The sequence below is a fragment of the Myotis yumanensis genome, unplaced genomic scaffold (assembly GCF_028538775.1).
Source record: "Myotis yumanensis isolate MYYU_CA2020_CCGP unplaced genomic scaffold, mMyoYum1.0.hap1 SCAF_4, whole genome shotgun sequence".
Classification (NCBI taxonomy): Eukaryota; Metazoa; Chordata; class Mammalia; order Chiroptera; family Vespertilionidae; genus Myotis; species Myotis yumanensis.
The window spans coordinates 13115330-13129279 of NW_027223755.1; positions in this window are offsets into that span (position 1 = coordinate 13115330).

Below are 13950 nucleotides of genomic sequence, written 5' to 3' on the forward strand. Positions count from 1 at the left end.
TCTGGCACCCACTACTCACAGCCGTAAATCAAGTGATGCACAGCTCATTCTCCCCTTCTCAATGGAGGTTGGCTCTCTGACTATTCCATTCATTAGATATGGAGTGAGAGAAATGCACACTTCATTTTCTTTGTGGCCACAACCTTATTTTCCCTCTTCGGGTCTGAAGAAAACCAATAAACCTTCTATCTTCAAATTTTCAGAGGAGTGCTTTCCATCTAGCTGATTCTCAAATGCTTTTAAATGGAAAAAAAAGAACTGAAAACAGGCTGCTGTTTGGGTGATTTGCAAGCTCTCTGAAATTACTGTTTTTCTGCTTCACAGACTCAGTGATTGACAGTGCCTTCCCCCAGATAGTCAAACAGCTGGCATTGGCCAGGATGATGCCGCTCGAAATTGCTCATCTTTTTTTTTTTTTAAATGTCAGTTACTACTGAATGCAAACTAGAATTAATTTTTCATGGGCTAATGGTCTTGCATAGCCACAGTGTACCTGCTGGGTTTATGGACTTTGTAAATAACATCCTTTCTCTCTCTCTCTCTCTCTCTCTCTCTCTCTCTCTGCCATTCTTAGTCTCTTAGGAATTTTAGTTTTTTCATGCTCTTAGCCCCTCCTCATATCTGGTTTAGTTTGATAAGAGCAGATAGACTAGCCAACCTGGGGTGTGAGAAAACTCTTTGTAGATGGGGTCCAGTGGTCATAGTCAGCAACTGGTGCATTGGACTGGAGCTTGAGGTTTCAGCATAAGCCCCTCTGTCCCCTAGCTGTGTCCGGGGTGAGAAGCCATAGGCTGAAGGCCCTGTAGCCCATTGTACCTCCCTGTAGACTAAGGTTTCTCAACCTTGACACTATTAAATTTTGGCCTGAAATAATTCTTTGTTGTGAGAGGGGGCTGTCTGTGTTCATTGTAATACATTTAGCAGCATTCGTGCTTTTTTATCTCCATGACAGAGTGCACCTATTGGCTTTTATCCACTTCTTCCCCATGATTGACAACCAAAAATGCCTCCAGAAATTGGCAAATGTCCCCTGAGTGGTGAGGGGATTGTCCCCAGTTAAAAACCACGACTGTAGATACTCTACCCTGTGCTCCTTGAGTGGAATTCTCCAGAGAAAGTTGGGATGAATGAGAAAAGCGGAAAAGGAGATGGGGGAGGAAATCAGAAATGAGATGAACTCTGGGGTGTGGTAGCCTCTGCTGAGAATCCAGACTAATGAATTCACTAGTCACTAACCCTGGCTGCACGTTGATATAACCTGGAGAGCTTTACAAAATACCCACTGTCTGAGCCCAGTCCCAAGATCCTGAATTAATTGGTTTGAGGAGAGCATCCTGTGTGATCGTGTGTGTGTGCATGGAACATAGCAGGTGCTCCGATATTTCTCAGGCTGCCAAGCAGAATATATTAGATCACTTACATAAAGTGTAAATCACCCCCTTCTCCCAATTATGGGAATCGGATTTACTTTATGGCTCAAGCTAAAGAATTGCAAGAATCAGGAAACCAGAAACAATGAGGATGACAGGGAACCAGGGATGGCATTTATGACCATTATACAGAGTTCTAATAAGTATTCAATGAATGCCAACAACCACAGGAAAGAAGGCACAAAACAGACGGGACAAGCAGAAAGCATAGTAAATTGGTACACCTAAATTCTATCACATCAAAAAGAATATTAAATGTAAATGGACTAAACACTCCAATTAAGAGGCAGTGGCCCTTCTGATTTGTCCTAAAGTTCAAGGACCACAACTCCAGCAGACTGGGGAGGTAATCAGCTCTTCATAGGCAAACCAATCAGAGGATGTGTTAGCTCACTCATCAGCAACCGTCCTAGAAAACAAAAACCTCCTTGTCCCAATGGACAAGCCTGAGGACCTTCAGGAGTGGTTAAGTTGGAGACCTCAGCCATGGTGGTCTGTGCAGTGGGGCGCCTGGCAGGCCTGAAGAGCTTCATTCTTTCTCAAGCCCTGTCAATTAAGGGGTTCATCTGTGAGGTGTAGATGGTCACATCATGAGGACATCATCATTTCTGGATGTATTTCCACGTGTGTTTGTATCCACCTGCTCCTTGTCTCACAGTGGCCATGGGCAGCATTTTAGCTATCTATTCATTTTAAATGGAAATAAGAGTTAAGAGAAACTCCTTTAGGAGTAAGTTGGGAAATTATCATTAATAATAAACAACTTAGTGTTTTTCACTTTAATTTCTGTACTGAAAATATAATCAACAGTGAGGCAGTGAAGTATGATTTTATTGATCCAGATAGCCTCTCCAACTCCAAAATCTCTTTCCATCCAGCCTAATACTACACCAGAAAGGTCATTACTAAATACTAGGTACTGTCATCGACACTGCCAACTTATTCACTTAAACACTGTACCTGACTCAGGTACTATTTTCTTCGGTTAATTTGTTTTTGTTCATCCAACACTCATATGCTGGCCTGTATGCTGGCGTGGAATCCTTGATTACTGATCTCTACAGTCCAGTTTGCTCATCGCCATAAACCACAGAAGTGCCTGAGGGCACCTAGCATGCAGCTGTGCCAGCCTCGTCTCTCAGACTGCTCCTGGCACCTGCAAATAGCCCACAACCCCATGTCTTGATTCTATTTTGAAATCTGAGATTACCACAAAATGAAACAGAACAGAATGTGTATTCCTAGCATCCCCTCCTATCACAGAATAAGCAGTTGAGAAGTTCCTGAAGCTGCGGTCTCTCTGGCAGGGCAGAGGAGGCATTCATGCTTCCTGGAGCCTTGTTTACTTCTCCAGGAGGCCGCATAACACACCCGACACTCTCCCTTCCTCAACTGACTCGCCACACTTCCCACACATTGTCTTTTTATTTATTTATTTTAACCCAAAGAACACTCTGTTCCCTGCTCTCCTATACTCACGTTGGAGGCGCCACAGCAAGTTGTTGGACACAGGTGGCTATTACTAAATCCTGGATAACAAGCACACAGCTCAACCCAGGGCTCCCCCTCCCTCCTCCTGGGAATTAGAAGGGTTGGAAGATATAATGCCATGCTGAGGCTGTGGGCGGGACATCTCCTCACATAAACATTAAAAATAAAATTAGAATAGACATCCCATGATTCCTCAGCCAGGCAGAAGCAAAATAAGTTGCAATTATTATCCCTAAGTTCTCATGGCTTGTCTCCAAAGAATGACCTCATTCTTTCTATCTGATCGAACCATCCTTCCCAAAGGTTACCCGTATAGGTGTCCAGAACCAAGACCCGAAGAGTCCCAGTTCCTCTCCCTGGGGCCATGTGGGCAATCACATCAACCAGACTGTTTGGCTTTAAATTGTCAGGGGTCAATGATGAGGGTCAGTGCCCAGGGCTCATCCTGGGAAATGGTACCGGGAATAAGTAGGATAGATTGAACTTGAAACTGTGATGTCTAGCACCAATTTGTGTTTAAGGATCTATGATGTCATAGGCAGAGCCTGGGCCCAGGAGCCAACCTGCATTGTTTCAAAGTCCTACCACTTACTGACACTCATAAGTTGAATAACCTCCTGGGGCCTCAGTTTGCTCAACTGTAGAATGGGTGTAAGGTAGAAGCTACTGTACAGTTTTGTTGAGAGGCTTAAGAGAGTTAATGCAGGTAGTTTTAGAACAATGCTGAGCACAGAGATGCTATGACTGTTAGTTGCTGTTGTTATTTTTACTATTTTAGAAAACCTGCACCCATTTTTATTAAGAAGCAACATGCTTTGGTGGAAAAAAGTTTGGGGCAGGGCACTGGGGACCTGCAGTCCCAGTGTCCACTCTGCCTGATGTTCCCCAATCTTTAGGAGCCCGTGCTGTCAGTCTGTAAACTGGGAGTAACGATGCCTGCTTTATGTGTGGATTTCTGTGGATTGCTGGGAAGATAGCATTAGACGCAAAGGACCATGGCTTAAGCAGACCGAACAAGGCCTAATTTTTCTACTCCCAATCTCTATTCAACCTTCTCTCCTTCCTGCCAAGTGGATCAAATCCAATTCAGGCGTCAAATTGGATTGCAGAAGGTCAGACACTGCGATGTTAACTCATCACACTGCACCACTATCCAGCTCACTGGGCCAGCATTTTCTGAATTACTAGCAATCTCGTGAGTTTATTACAGAATCCCATTTTAAATTGATGTGGTTTGGCTTGGCATCTCTGCTGTGACATATATCAAACATCAAATATATCACTTGCCACCCTCTGACGCAATGTGTAGCTACTGGCTATTTGTCAGTGCATGACAAACACACCTCTCCTCTTTGCTCTGGAATGGAGAGTTCATTGATCCCAAAGATCCGTGGGCCTCAGGCATAGGAGATTAGAACCCACCCTTTCCTGGAGATGGGGATAGGGCACCACATTTACAGCACGACCATTGGCTGAGCTGAGCAAAAAGAAGAAAGAGAAGAAGATGAAATGCTACTCCAACCCCTGTTTACACTGCACACGCCCAGGGAGAGAAAGCACGCTCCCTGCCTATGCAGCCCAAAGCGAGCGTCCGCCAAGGAGAGTCCCGTTCATGTAGAGACAGGCTGATTCCAGTTCATCCTCTGAGGTTTCCAACCCCCACGTGGGCCGGCATTTTGCTTCTATCTCTCCTTCATCAGTGGATTCCCTGCAGGTGCTGTGTCCTGGACTTGTTTTGTTCTCAGTACATCTTTCTTTCCCCCTCAGCAAAATAGAGCAGAGTTGACAAGAGGTTCTGATCATTGCTCCCCAAACAAGAAATCCCTGCGGCCGAACTGTGGTCACTCTACGTGGGGGCATGAATGCATTTCAAGGAAACCCTCTCCAAACAGATGGCACCAAATGCTGTGATTACAGCTAACCACTCATGCAGACAGGGCTGCGTGGAGCCTGGTGCTGACGGCCAGGCGGTGGGAACTTTCCTGAGCAGCCCCTGTGAGGTGAGAGGGAACCGGATCCTCACTCTGCTGCTGCTGTTGGTCCTTGGGAGAAGTGCAGAGAATAAGCACAGAAAGGAGGGCTTTCAGTTTCACTCATTCATTCACTCAGTCCTCAGACCCCAGCTGATATTCGGCCAACACATGTCCACGTGGGTGACCAGTGTTTACAGCCAGCAGATGTCTGATGGGTCTGTCCTGACTGTTGCTGCCATGGCTGTACCCCATGTTAATTGTGAGGGTTGCCCCATTGATCGAGTGGAGCACCCCTGTTCTCTAAGCACCCTGGAAAATACTGGAATATAAACATGAGTGGTTCTTGTCCTCAAGAAATATATAAACTAGATGGGGTAACATAGTCACTTAAAGAAAAAACTCACGGCTAAATTTGATCTAAGCAGTAGCACCAGGGTGCAGTGTTTGAAGAACCGACGGAGGCTTCTAGAGCAGGACACGATGAGTGGAACCTGGAGGAAGGAGAAGGAGACAGATTCACGAGAGAGCACGGCACATGTGAGAAAGGGCAGTTGTGGAGTGTGGGTTAGTGCAGCAGTACGGAATGGCACGAGCTGTGCCTGGGGAAATGGCAGATAGCATAAAAGAACGTGAACTGACTCTTGCAATTTCCTTGCTCAAATTTTTAAGCAGCAGAGTGACAAGATCATATATGCATCTGCGACAGTCCTCTCTAGCTTAAGAATGAAATAACAGTTAGATGGGCCAAGACAGGGAAACCAGTCAAAAATGCCATTCATTCATTCATTCATTCATTCAACAAATATTTTTTTGGATGTCATATGACAGGGTAGGTGCTACAGATATAGTAGTGACCAAAACAGTTTATAATTTAATGAGAGAGTTGGGTTTAAATAAATAGAAACCAAATTAAATATATATTTATTAATTGTAGTAAATGTGATCAATGAAATTCCAGCATGTTACATGCATATATGGAGGGGTGAGGGCTTCATTTCAATGGGTGAGTAAAGGAAGTCTCCCTTAAGGGAGTGGCATTTATTCTGTGACCAAAAGGATGAGTAGGATTCATCGTGGCCCCTCTGCTAAGCAAGACAGGGCTCAGGGAAACCAGCTGGGCAGCTGGTTCAGTTGTCCCTGGCAGGGACGAGGTGCTGGCTTTGGAAATGTGGGGAAGACAGCTGATTGGAGATGTATTGCGGAGATAAAGTTGGCAGGACAGCTGCAGTCTGGATGAGAAGAGACGAGGCTATGAATCAATTCTGTGGGAGGCAGCATGGATTTGAAAGAAGGTTAGAAAGGGAAATCCATGGGGCTTGGTGAGGAAGAGTGTGGGGAGGGTAGAGCCTAGGATAATTTCTGGTTTTCTGGCTCAGTACCTTGGACAGACAGAGGCATGATGAAGCATAAATCGGGAGGGGGCAGGGGGCTGATGATGGCTTCAGTCTCAGGATGTATCTGAGTTGCCAATGGCACAGCTAGAGAGACGTGTCTAACAGGGAGGCAAGACTTGGCCTGGGAACTGTAGCATGTAGGAGCCAACGTAGGAGGGGGAACGAGTTCAACCAGAATGTGGGTAAGATTTGGGCAAAACCCCTGCTGAGCCAGGCAGTGAACTGACCCTGTGGTGCTAAGCATGAGGGCGAGAGCGAGAGCCAGACAATAATGGTGGTGAATTAATGATTGCATCATGGCAGCTCTTTTTACTTCCCACGTGGCCCACAGTTAGGGGCCAGTCTCGATTTAATGCACTTTCATTCTTTTCATTGAAAGCCCATTCCTAATTAGCAATGGCTACCTCTGGGGAATGAGATTAGGAACAGATGGTTGAGGGGAGAATTTTACTTAGGTGATAAAATTCTGTATTTTATAAAAATTTTGTTTAGCAGCAACAACATGTTACATATTTCTTATATAAATAACAAATAAAGGGTGCACTTTTAAGTACTCAATTACAGGAGGACTGGGCTTTCCCTCGTCTGTTACACAAAACTTATCTGCCGCAAAGCTTAAAAGTTGATACTGTCACAAGACTTTTCATACATATAAGTTTTTTTTAACTTTATTTTTGATACTATTATAGATGCCCTCATTTCCCCCTCCTTTGCCCCCCTCCACCCAGCCTGAGCCCCCCCTCAACCCCCCTCCTTCCCTCTGGCCATCGCCACACTGTTGTCTGTGCTTATGGGTTATGCATATATGCTCTTTGACTAATCCCTTCACCTTCTTTCATCCAGTCTGCCTCTCCCCACTCCCATCTGATAGTTGTCAGTCTGTTCCATGTATCCATGCCTCTGTTTCTATTTTGTCAGTTTATTTTGTTCATTAGATTCCATATATACATGGAAATATTGGTACTTGTCTTTTTCTGACTGCCTTATTTCACTTAGCATAATAATCTCCAGGTCATCTATGCTGTCACAAAGGGTAAAATTTCCTTTTTTTTTTTTTTAGAGCCAGGCAGTATAAGAACAAAAATTACTCTGCCCATCACATCAGAGTTCTAGTTCCTTAATTGCCAGTAGATGAGTTCTGCTGAATTGGAGGTGACCACGGAAGAAAGCACCAGGACATAGCAGCACCCCATAGTCTTTGCCGATAGCTGAGGGCTTGTTTAGGGTCATCCGTTCATCCCACAAATGGACAGAGATGCTCTCCCACACAGAGGGGCTTCTCTGAAGCTACTGATTGTAGAATCCTTTGGGTGGCAGTGGATTGAGTGGAAGGAGAGCGGGGAGAGGAACCTTGCAAATTGTGACCAATACTGAGATGCCACCTGGCCCTGGAGTGTCAGCTGCACATGGATGGAGCCTTTGTAAATAATGTTTCCCTGTTGTCTCTGTGTGTTTAAACGGCCCATTGAAAATCAAGCAAAGAGGCTGTAATGTTTTCTTTCCCAGTGAAATCTGGAGAACAGTCAGATCTTTTCATCTTTAATGGAGGATCATTGATTTGTGTATGACTCAGGGAAACTTACCCACCAGACTCACTTCTCCAACTCTGCTCAAGCTGCTTGTCGTTTCCTTCCTGGGGTCAAGGATTGTTTTGGTATCTCCCTCCCTCTACAAATCACTGGAGCATAATTAAGAGATTGTGGCTGATTACAGAGTTCCTTTTGCTATGGCTATCACTCAGTAACATTCTTAGAGAAAGACAAAATGTGCTAATGAGATTCTTTTAAGAAGCAAGATAAAAGGAGTTTTTGCAGAAAGGAACTTAAAGAGATGGGTTTACCATTGAATAAAAGCGATAAGAGCAGCAGGTGGGATCAGCCCTGGTTTCAACTGGAGTCTAGGATTCTCTGATGTGACTGTTAATACTGCTCTGTTTTAGTTCAATTGCATGTTTTATTCTTAAACAAAAAAGAAAATGAAAGAAGCCACTTTAAAAGTAGATCAGGGTAAGAAAAAGGAATTAATTCCACCCAATAAAAGCTGACGTTTCTCTTTGAGCCAGCTGCTTGCTCTGTGCCATCTTGCTGTATAGGGCCCCACCTACTGGTCTTGTAGGTTAGTAGGGGGAGGGGCAATTGATGAATTAAGCGAGGCAAAAGAAAATAAGCGCAAAACAGATTTTTATGTGCACCTGTGCCTTAGTCATATGATTTGTCATACCTTAGATGCACGCTAATAAGCAAATCTCTGCCATCTGTGTGACAGTGCTCTGGAAAACTGAGAAAAAAGAGGAAAAATAAAAATTTAAAAATGTCCTTTCCTTCATCTAATAGAGATAAATTCACTCAAGATGACTTTTAGATCTTTATGACACTATTGAAAATTTAATGAGCTGCTTAGTAAATGAAGGAGATAAATTTAGAAAACTAGAAAGATAGTAAACTAGGACACTTTATTTTATAATTGCATATAGGAGTCAAGGGTTGTATGCTTACTTCTGAGAAATGGGCATGTTGTATTGAATAAGGTCAACCAAATGGGTAAAGCATTAATTCCCTCCTTCTGATGATACTGAATTAATGCCACCTTGCGTGATCCTGACTCCACAAAAGCTTGCTCAACTTGTTCAAAAATTCTTCAGGTCTAGGTCTAATGTAATGGCTGGTTAGCAAATCATCAGCCTGGTGAACTACAGGTCCATTTATTGATGCAAACACTTCTTGGATGTCTCCAATCTGGCAAGTAATCGATTGGATGCTACAGATTCAGATATTTCTTCATGCCCAGGTCTCAGTAGACTACTTAAACTTTCCAAATTATAATCACTTGCTCAGTTACATGAAAATCCATTCTTCTCCCCAAGTATACGTGGGAAGCCTTAGGAATTTTTTAGCTCTTTCCCAATCTCTCTTGATTGTCAGGTCAGCCACCACCTAGTTCAGCACACCATCATGCAATCCGCTCTGTTCACATGATGGGGGCATGCTTGGTGCTTGCATAGCTAAGAGAAATTTGGGGATGGTTACCCTGGAACAAAGGACTTGCTTCAACAGTATAGATTCAAGTTGACATCTTTTTTAAAACAGAGAACTTCTCAGTCTTCTCATTTCAGTCTCTCAAGAATCCCACTGATGAAGCCTTGGTCAGAGGTTGCAAATGGCCCCATGGAATCCAACAGGTTCATGTGTTTGATCTCTCCCAGCTCATTTCGCCTACCCACATATCTAGTATGGATCCTGATCTGGGTGACTAGGTCATAGGTGCTGCCCTGAGAGTGTTCATGGTCAAGGGGCTATGGGTCCACCGGGAAGTGGGCTACACAGTGCTGCTCTAGAGCATTAGCCTCCAAACCTCTAGCAAATGCTGCCAAATCCTTCTTCTTGAACTCCTTTGTGTTCTGCTTTAGGGCGCATCAAACTAACAGTCCTTGTGGTCATGGTCAAGTCTTGGTTGCCTACCCATTGTCATCACCTTTGGCCAGGCACTTACCCTGCCAGGGCACTTGGCCTTTGCTGCTGATGGCATCTGCCCCCCTTTCCCTCCTGCCACTGAGCCATAATAGCCATCTGTCGTAGACAGGCCAGGGCTGCCCAAATGTCGCTGCTCTTCTGGGTTCTTCCTTCCCTCCACTAGAGCAAGTTACAGAAGGTCATCTTACCCACATTTCAGTTTTTGCCCATTTGATCCCCCAGAAACTAGGGGAGGGGGGCAGTGTTGGTGTCTGTACTCTGAGCCTGGGTGGGCAGATCTCACCTCTCTCCTTTTGGAGGGAGTTCTTGCTATATTTATTTTAGAGAATTAGGAAAAAATGCTAGCACAGAGCCAAGCAGTGGTTCAGGCTGTTCCCATGTTGTATGCCTCATGAGCCAACATTCCAAATGCTGCCTCTTTCAAAGCATATTGTAGTGTTTCATTTTTTTTATGAGAATCTTGCCAGTGTTCTGCATTATCTCCAAACAGTATCATGAATCACCATGTGGCTTTGGTCCACAAAGCACCATTCACTGATAAGTATAAGGTACAGTGTCCTAGTATTTAGACTGAATTTATGGCCCCAGAGTCAATAATTTATGCACTTATTAATTCAACGCTTATTTTAAATCTACTATGGACTAGCCAAGAGGTAAGGAGGATGAAATAGATTTGAGACATGGCTCCTATCTTCTAGCAGCTTCCAGTCCAGATGGCTAAGTTCACATGGAAATATTTGACATTATTCCTGTTCCCATTCTCACTAGCTGAGTGACCTTGGGCAAATCTTTGACAGCTTCAGTTTTATCAGTGAAATGAATATTAAAAACACCTGTCATGGGTGTTTCCATGAATTGTTGGGTAGAATGTGTTCACATCTGTCCACAGCAACAGCAGAACTGAACTGAATGGGACAAAATGGAAGATTTTCCAGTATATTCTCAGAGGGACTTCTTAACCATCCAAGGTGACCATTACAAGTGTGTTGCCTCTCTCTACAGTGAGCTCTCATTCTTCCGGGCATTCAAGCTCAGACCAGGTGGGTCTTGGTGGAGACGGCACAATGATGTAACAGAACTCCCCTCTATCCCCAAGATGCTGTGAAAAATAGATGAATCAACAATGCAGAGTGGTCTTGGTCTATGGTTGGGTTCTTTTGAACTAACAGACATTCACTGGGCACCTGCTATGTGCAGAAGCCTGTGGTGTTGCCTGGAGGCGTGAACGGGTAAGGAGAGTGTTGTCCTCTCCTCACTAAAGTGAACACTTGGTTGAGGAGATGAATACATATATAGTACAAGGGAGTGAATCAAAAGGCAAAGAAGAGTATTGAGTGAATCCGTGGGGACACCTGGAATCTAAATCTCTGGGCATTTACCCTGGGGCAGGGTGGTGTGTTCGTCCATATTTCTTACGAGAAGAAAAAGAATTCTACTGGGCCTTAGAGTAGAAGGTGCACTGTAAGTGCTAAAGTGAGTGAGCTAGATGAGAAATGTGACACCACTGTATTCTTAAACTTGAGATAGATGGAGCCTATAAAAATATTTTGACCCTGCAGTGTTGACCAACTTTTATTAAAAAGCTATTTAAATAGAAACATTTCTTAGGATTATAGCATAACATACTTATAAATTATATATGAACTAAACTATGAAACCAATAACATTCCCATATAATTTAATTTTCTTTGATGGGTAATGTTTTCTTGAAACTAAATTGCTTCCAATGGACTGAAGAGTAGATTTATGGTTCTTTCTTATCAACTTGTGTTATGATTTCGCCCAAGATGGAGTATTATTTGAGTGACTCATTGTAAAAGGTCTACTGTGTGATGGTTAGAATCATGGATGTTAAAGCCTGAGGTTGCCACTCAGGAGTTATTTGGGAAAGTTAACTTCTCTGTCCCTTGCTGTCCTCATCTATAAAATGAGGGTAAGACAGTAGTAGGATTTTAATTTAGTAAGAATTTGTAGAATTTCAATGTTTTAATAAGGATGTGAACTATGTACATAAATAAGTGATGTACATAAAGCACTTAGGAGAGTATAGTACAATTGTATAAAGCACATGCATTATGAATGTCAATTATGATTATGATTATTATTATTTAATCCTCACCTGAGGATATTTTTACATTGGTTTTTAGAGAGAGTGGAAGAGAGAGGAAAGACAGAGAGAAATATCGATGTGAGAGAAACATATTGACTGGTTGCCTCCTGCACGAGCCCAGACCAGGGCCCAGGCCAGGGAAGCCCAGAATCAAACCTGGGACCCTTTGGTCCATAGGCTGATGCTCTATCTGCTAAGCTAAACTGGCTGGAGCTCAATTATGATTTTTAAATGTTTCTTTTAAATTATGATATAATAAACATTATCTCAGTAAGCCAATTAATGTAAAAGTGGCCCCCAAATATAATGATGAAAAGTAAAAATGTCATCTCATGAAAAAAATTTTGTTCGTCAACTTATTGCATAATCGCCATTAGGCTCATTGCCCATGAGTTGTCCCAACATGGTGGCCCTGACCTGCTAGCGGCCTGAATGTGGGGACACTATCGCAGCCCAGGCAGTGTTGGGCTTGGCTGGCTGATGCTCCTGGGTGCTGGGTGACAACTCAGTTCTCGCCTCCCATTTCTCTGTTTAAACTACTGGAAATCTCCATGCCATCTGCTCCCAGGGGGTTTGACCTTCGCCTAGCACAGACATCAACACAAGAACAGGTGGACTAAGAGCAAGTGGTCCCACATCATCACCAAGATACTGATATTTTTACTTTTTATATATGTATGCATGTATGTATGTATGTATTTTTACTTTACTGTTGACACTATTATAGATGTCCCCATTTTCTCCTCCTTTGCCCCCCTCCACTCAGCCCCTGGCCCCCTTTTTCTTTGGCCATGACCACACTGTTGCCTGTGTTTATGGGTTAAGAATATATTTTCTTGGCTAATCCCTTCACCTTCTTTCATCCAGTCCCCTTCCCCTCCACACCCCCCCTCACTTCCTTCAAACAGATGTCAGTCTGTTCCATGAATCCATACCTCTGTTTCTATTTTGTTCGATAGTTTAATGTAGTAGATTCCACATACAAATAAAATAATATGGTATTTGTCTTTCTCTGACTGGCTTATTTTACTTAGCACAATAATCTCCAGATCCATCCATGCTGCCACAAAAGGTAAATATTCATATATATATATATACAGCCACATAGTATTCCATTGTTTAAATAATTACTTTACTTTTTAATAGATGACAAACATAAAAAACCATAATATTCTTATATGTTGTTATAGGCATTTAGGAAAAGAGTGGAAAATGTTTGTAATAATTAGTCAAGGCCTTTGAAATATTGTCTAAGAATCAGGCAAAGTGCTGAACACCATGCGAAGCCCATTATAAATAGTATTTTTAAAATTCTTAGAACCTACCTATGGTAGGGACATCTTTACAAGGGGGAAACTGAGGTTTAGAAGTTAATTTGCTAAGCACTGAAGTAAATGGAAAAACCTAGATTCCCCAGTTATTGATCTGCAAAACCCTTGCTCTGACCCATCATTTTAATGCCTCCTTTCGGTAAGGACAGTGGAAGAAGTAACGCCTCAAAGGGAAACTGAGATGATCCTGGCTTTAAAGACCACAGTGACCCTGCTGCTTCTGCCATTCTAGGTCTTTGCCCACCAGCAGGTAAGTCACTGTGTTACCCCACAGCATTGCTCAGGGGAAAGCCAAGCTGCCAGATTTTAATGAAAACAAAGGGAGAAAAGCTGACTATCTTCATGCAATTATGAGCACATCCAATATTAATTCAAGCTTGAAGAGGTTCACAGTCAGTATGCCAGAAATACCTTTTTGAAAAGTGATAATGATGAACCTCCTGTTGCATGATGCTTGGGTCTTACTATCATTTCTTGGAATTACTAAAACAATAAGAGAAAGATCTTTTAGTGAATATTGACTGCGAACATTTATAAAATAATCACAGCCATTGTAATTACTGTTGATAAAGGCTATATTGTAAAGCAATATGAGGTAGCCATAAAAAGTTAAGAATTATTTACAACTAGAGGCCCAATGCACAAAATTCATGTAAGAGTAGGCCTTCCTTTCCCTGGTGCCAGCACTGGCTTTCTTCTGGCACCCGGGACTCAGGCTTCCCTCACAGCCCCAGCTTCATCCAGAAGGTTG